This window comes from Malus sylvestris, chromosome 15 (assembly GCF_916048215.2).
Source record: "Malus sylvestris chromosome 15, drMalSylv7.2, whole genome shotgun sequence".
Lineage (NCBI taxonomy): Eukaryota > Viridiplantae > Streptophyta > Magnoliopsida > Rosales > Rosaceae > Malus > Malus sylvestris.
The window spans coordinates 51,609,733-51,617,351 of NC_062274.1; positions in this window are offsets into that span (position 1 = coordinate 51,609,733).

The window sequence follows — 7,619 nt, forward strand, 5'->3', positions numbered from 1 at the left end:
TCCCTCTTGGAAACGAGGCCAGCCGGTTTAGATCTCATCCAGGTGAAACCTGTACAAGGTATTTTCTTTTTCAGTGCTTACATTTCCAATTTGGCAAGTTATGTTTTGCCTTATGCGTAGAGATGTGCACCATGCATTTTCCTTATGCCATGATTTCTTAACAGGCTACACGTCGTATTGTGGTTGCTAGGTCAATTTGATTGTTATGTAGTTTGTCATTGGAAACAAATCCGTTGGATTTCAGTGTATTTGTCTATGAAGAGTTTGGCATCTTTGATTTGGAAACAAATATGTCGGGTTTGAGTTTCTCACATGTTACGCGGAACACTTGTTCTGGGCATATGCTGGAACTGGAATTAAACCATCTGAATTTTGCTTTGAAATCTGATTTTTCATTGATCTTTCAATTATTTTGCTTTTCAAGTGCAGTAACTGCCGTTCAAGTAGGTGCATCTTTTTGTTATGTGCTCGTTGTGTAGATAGATTTTTGTATCGATTTCGTGCGATATATCTGTTTCCTGTGTAGTGTCCAATTTGCGTACAGACACCAATTGGTGTTGAACATGTTGCATGAGCTTCGACAGGCATGACTACTCCGTTTTCCCTCCGAAGGGCAGTTTTGCCTCTGGCTTCCATTACAACCAGCAGTGCTGCAATTGCCTTTCCCATTAGTAGGTTTAACTATGATAGGTAAATTAAAAGGCCATCCACCAGGTTATCATCATAGTACTGAAACCCCTCCTCCCCAACGGTAAACTCGGCAACTGAGGCAGGTGGGCTGCCGGGGGCCGGTGCAGTTGATGGTGGTTCCGCAGTTCCCTGTTGGCATGCGCCGTTACCGTTATTGGGAAAATTAAGCCAGTTCAGGCCCATATTCGACCTTTGCAGACTCGCCTTCTTTCAATTCACTGTGTTATGTGTGATCCCATCTTCAAGCTCTTTGCACTTGCATCTCCTAACCAAAAAAATGGGGAACAAGTTTTGGAAGTCTCTAACCAAAGTGAAAATTAATCAAAAATTCAATGTACAAGTTAATATTGAAATCTTAGCTGCAAAGCCAATTAGTACAGTTCACTCACTAAGAAATAAATAATGCAACGAAAAAATCAGCAACACGTTCGGAAGCTCCTTGCCTCTAACAGTTATATTCTGCAAGAATTAACCCTTACACCGCCGAATGATGTCACATGAAAAATTCGGTAAGCTATGAAGCTCATGTGAGTAAAGCACGAGACCATAAATCATAAGTGCATCCACCACAACACAAGACTAAACATGGAAAAATTAACATATCAAGAACCACTTAGTCTAGTATGTAATAGATTTAACCAACATATTTAATAATCACATTTGAAGGCGAGTTTTGACGCAACGGAAAGGTTGTTCTTTTCTGACTGAAAAGTCATGGGTTCGATTTGTGGAAGCCACCTCTTTGCAAACCAAAATAAAGTTACGTACGATATACATTCTCCCCTCCCCCCTGTCCGGCGACCCTAGCAAAGCAGAAAGCCTTATCACGTTGAATAAATAGACATGAGAATGCACCTGAGACTCCTTATCAATAAACGCCACACAGGTCAAACTCAAAATGGTGCGTATGCGTGAGCTCATACACGCACTTGCATACAAGATGGCAACAAACTAGTGCATAAGGCCATCTCCAACCAGAAGGGTTAAATATAGTCTTGTCTAGAATTATAACCCTGCAAAAAATTATTTTTAATGACTCCAGCCGAAGGGGCTAAACATAGCCTCCTAAATAATTTATTAGTTTTAAGCTTATACTTTAAATTTATTGGTTAATTTAGTTAAATTACCGTTAATGTTTTCAAACATTGTGATTATTGCAACTAAGAAGTTGGGCCCCAAGAAAGGGCTAAGGGAGGCTACATTTGGCTAGCATGATGCCTTTTTGGCCAAATTATAGTCTGGTGGGCTCCATAAAATTATAGCCTAATCATTGGTTGAAGATGAGTTTTTGGCCAAATCAGATTATTTTTTAGCTTTTGGACCTTTAGCCATCTCCATTAGAGATGACCTAACTATTGTGTGGCATTTCACCCCAGAGACTATCCTTGTTTCATGCTTGCTTGCCATCCATCGGATCATGCACTCCCATAGGATAAGGGGACTCCAAGAATTCTAACCTGAGCCCACACAATGCAACATAGTTAATCAATTATCACAATTGTTATGTTTCAACTCCATAACTCATATTACATCCACACACTTATTTTTACTTCCCACATCTCCTTGTTAATATTTGTACTTTGATCTTCTTTAATTCATTCAATCTGATGGCGGAAAATTGAAAAGGGCGTGGGGGAAGTACAAGTTAGTGACCAGGGTTTGACATTCATCATCCATACCCTAACAATGTGATTAAAAGTAATGTGATTGAGAAAGATCGAATTACATTTATCATTCACCATTTTTACCATCATTAACGTCACCACGACCACAACCTACCATCATTATAGCTGCAACGACCAACATCTACTAACACAACATCACCATCACAATAGACAACTCCACCCACCACTATCTTTTGCCTCGCCACCATCACTCATCATCATCATCACTGTCACCGTTGCCACCCTACCTACCATCCTCACTATCGTTGCTGCTACCACCACTACCACCTACCATCATCACCGCCACAAGCTCTACCCACCATCAACATTGACGCCGCCGCCACCATTCATTATCATCACTCCCATCACCACCCACAATTGACATTGACATTGTGCCACCACTCACCATCATCCTCGTCGTTGCTGCGCACCATCGCCCACCATCCACCGCTGTTGTTGCTGCCACCACACCTACCATCATCATTATCACCGCCGCCACCACCACCTTCACCCACCATCGTCACCGCCACTACCAACCACATCACCTGCGCCACCTTCATCACCATCATCGCCGTCGCGGCCGCGGCCACCAACCACCAACCACCAACCACATCTTCGTCGCCGCCACTAGAACATTTATCGACTATTATATCTCACTTATATATTTATGACTATGGATATATACATTTCATGAATTCTATTGTTCTTTTAGGCTAGCCAAACAAAAAGATTCACAATTTTAGAAAATAAAATTTACAATTTCAAATTGCATCATTTGGGAGTCGTTGGTAATCTTACATTTCCTCATTCAAACACAGTGAAAATGAAAAGGGTGAAATGAGAAATCAACATCATATATACGTACATACATACCTACATACATATACATACATATATATTGTTGATGCACAAAACCGGAAGGTCTTGGAACAACGTAAATCCGACCGTGAATCATGCAAACGCCCAATAACACAAAGATGTATCGTGGTTCACCCCAATGTTTGGGCTACGTTCACATTGATGTTGATTGTATTTCTCTTCTCTGTATGAATGTATGGATTACAAGTGTGAGGGGGAGTCCCCCAGAGAAAGAGAGAGTTTGAGAGAGTTTCTATGTGAACTTTGTGGCTTGTCTGTTTTGGGGGTATCCCCTGGTCTCTTTGAGGAAGAGTCTCCTTTGTGAGGGGGGAGGAGTCCCCTTTTATAGAATAAGGGGCTCCTCATTTTACATAATTATGGGCTGGGTAATGAGGCCCAAATGTTGAGGCCCAATGTGTCAAAGTCTGAGGCCCAATATGTGTGGTACCAACAGTAGTCCTCCAAGCCTTCAGTCAAGAGAGTCTTTTGGCTGGAGACTTCAAATCCAATCCATGTACGGGCTGAAGTGGCTAGATGTCTTGAACCAATACTCAACCCAAGGTAATGCTCAACATAAAGCAATACTCGGCTAGAGGTATCACATGTTACGAGACTGCTCGGCTGGAGGCGATGCTCGTTGCGAGGCTGCTCAGCTAGAGGCTATGCTCGCGGCGAGGCATTTGCTCGGCTAGAGGCGATGCTCATTGAGAGGCGGCTCGGCTAGAGGCTATGCTCGCTACCAGGCGGCTCGGCTCGTGGTATTCCTCATTGCAAGTATCTACTTTATGTCGACATGTACTCAGTATGAGTTGATTCTCGACATGACTCGGGTCCGCATATTGGGTCTATGTGTCGGATCCGCGGATCGGGTCTGCAAGTCGGGTCTTTGAGTTAGGGCCATACGTAGGGTCATCGAGTTGGGGCTATCTGTAGGGTCATCGTGTTGGGTCCAGGCACATAGGTTTCCCAATAAGCGAATGTCCAAGCAAGTGGGTGTCCGGTCAGACAAGAGATCACCATGAGCATGTGGCTCATCAGTCTATAAGTTGGTAGACTTCTTTAATTAGCAACAATGTTGATTAGTGGATCTAGTTGCTCAATAATTCCTGACAATAAATGACAATATAAGTACGATCGTATAATGAATAAATCAAATTGACAAAGTTTGTCAAGGCAAAATATTGTACTATGTGCTTTCTGTGAATAAATGATTTATTCAATTGTGTGGTAAATCACATGTTGTATAAATCAATAACGTGGTAGTAATCATGTGATATCAGAAATAATAATTATATTATTTAATCATAAGTCATCATGACATAAAAATAATAAAATTATTATTTTATAATTAGTCATCATGACACAAATAAAATAATAAGATATTAAATAAACAATGATATTGAGAAAACATAATGATGTTTGTTGAAAAGGAAAAGTAAAGCTTTCTTGATTTTTTTTTCTTTTGTCAGATGGCAGACGGATAATAATAGGATTAATAATAAAATTATTATAATAAAACTTATCTTTTTATACGTAGTGGGCATCTTGCTTTCCACTTCCCCCTCAGCTTTTCTCATCTCCAGACATCCTTTTTTAGAAGTGGAATCTTATCTTGTTCTGTGCTTGCCACTTCTGTATGCTGGTATACCAACTCCACTGCTCTGGGACACGTTATAGATCTCACCCTTGATAGCCATGAGCAGAGGCTTTGTACTGCTTTAATTCTTCTTCGGTGATCTTGCCGAGCTGGACAGGAGGCGGCAGAGGCTGCATCTCCTCCTCCGAGCTCCTGGCCCGCTGGTGGTTGTCGAACGAGAGAGGGAGAGTGGGATGAGAGAGGAGAAAAGGCTCGTCCAAGTTGTTGAAGACGTTGATGATGAGATTGTCATTGGTGACGGAGTGGATGTCTGGCCCCGGGAACTGTCCATTTATCAGTATTCCCTTTTACAGGACACCGAGAGGGTAAATGTCGCCGTAAGTGACATTCCATTCGAAGAATCTGTAGGGATCTTCAGTGACAACTATGGAGAAGAGAGCGGCGAGACATAGCAGTGCCGAAATCGCACCTCCCACTCCGTTTACCCGCATTTTAGTTATGCGTACGGTAGCCTAATTAGCTCCGATTAAGCTAACAACTGACTGAGAAATTTTGAAGCCGTTGGGACGGGTTGAAATTGGAGCAATAAGAGAGAATCAGAGCTGCGGATGGTGACTTCAGTGTGGGTCAGTGAGAGGAGAGAGGCGGAAGGAATGTGACTGTGTTTCCATCGATGCCGCCGTGACCGGGAGCTGAAGCGGAATACATGGGTTTTGCAGTGACTGTGCAGATGTTTGGTTCTTGGGTTTCTGCAGATTCACAGTGGATATTATGGTGAGGTTTCACGGTGGTGAGATGAAAAAATGAAAGTGAACCGACACAGCTTTTCGTGTCGTTTCCCATAGACGGCGCCAAATGTTGATGCACAAAACCAGAAGGTCTTGGAACAACGTAAATCCAACCGTGAATCATGCAAACGCCCAAGAACACAAAGATGTATCGTGGTTCACCCCAACGTTTGGGCTACGTCCACACTGATGTTGATTGTATTTCTCTTCTCTGTATGAATGTATGGATTACAAGTGTGAGGGGGAGTCCCCCCAGAGAAAGAGAGATTTTGAGAGAGTTTCTCTGTGAGCTTTGTGGCTTGTCTGTTTTGGGGGTATCCCTTGGTCTATTTGAGGAAGAGTTTCCTTTGTGAGGAGTCCCCTTTTATAAAATAAGGGGCTCCTCCTTTTACATAATTATGAGCTGGGTAATGAGGCCCCAAATGTTGAGGCTCAATGTGTCAAAGTCTGAGGCCCAATATGTGTGGTATCAACACACACACACACACACACACACACACACATATATATATATATAAGTATTCACGCTACCATGCTTCTCAATTTTGGGTAAGAATTAAGACTAACTCAAGTTTTTTTAAGCTTGATCTATGAGATTGAGCAAAGATGCACTATTCTGTTCGAGGCCCTAAAAATCTTATAGCAATGGTGGATCCAGGAAATATTAATTAGGCTTATTAGTTGAAATGCCCCCTAAAACTACCATTGAGTCTCAATTTACCCTTTAAAACTAGTTTTGTCTCACTTTGCCCCCTGAAATTGACATTTTCAACTCTTTTGTCTCACTTTACCTACTTCCGTTAATGGACTATTAAAGTTAAGGGTATTTTAAACATTTCAATTTTTACACAATTATTTACCTCTATTCAATTCCTACACACTAAACAAGTCTCAATTTTATTTTTGACAACTCTAATTCCAACACATAAGTTTTAGGCAATTTTATAAATAAATTATTCAATCATTAGAAAAATTCCGAGCAACAAAATCATTGTATCAACCAAAATAAGAGTTACATTTGTTCGTAGAGCATCACTTGTAAGACGTCCATGTATTGGCTCGAAACTTTGTAATTGAAAAATATTTATTACAACAAAATCATTATACCATTAAGCTATCATATCCAAAATACTTCCCAAACAAAAAAAATCATTTAAAGCAAATGTGCACGGTTTGAAACAAAAAATTTCATATTGTTGAGCACTGATTTTACTAGGCATGAGCTTGTTCAAACTGTGCACATTTGCTTTAAATGATTTTTTTTTTGTTTGGGAGGTATTTTGGGTAGGATAGCTTAATGGCATAATGATTTTATTAATGAATGTTTTTCAATTGCAAAGTTTCGAGCCAATACATGGATGTCTTGCAAGTGAAATGACTCTGCGAACAAATGTAACCCTTATTTTGGTTGATATAATGATTTTGTTGCTCGGAATTGGGTAAATTACATAAAACTACCTCAACTATTGAGTCATTAACAATTTCATACCTCGTCTTTAAAAAGTTTCAATGTCATACCTGATCTTCAAATTTGTTGCAATGTCATACCTTCTGTCAGTTGTCTGTCAATTCATCTGTTAAATGTTGGCATGGCATGAGGCATGGCCCACTTTCTATTAAAAAAATATTAACTAAATATTAAAAAAATTTAAAAAAAAAACCAAACCCAGGTCCCATCACCCCCCCCCCCCCCCCAAAAAACCCCATCCCTTCATCATCTTCCCCATCCATCATCCCCCACCCCTCCCCCCCCCCCCCCCCCCCAAAAAAAAACCTTCATTCTAAACGCAGAACCCCACCCCCACTTCCCCCGCAACCCCCTTTCTCCCTCCCGAGCCTCAGGGGGGCATTTCGACTAATAAGCTTATTAATTATTTGGAGGGTCAATAAGAATAGTGTGCACAACGCACAAATTTTTTTGGCCAGTATATCATGAAAATTGGCATTTCATCGAGTCTTAGTAGCAATGATGTCATTTGCCAAGTCATATTGTACTTCTATTGTCAGATGCCCAACAACTTC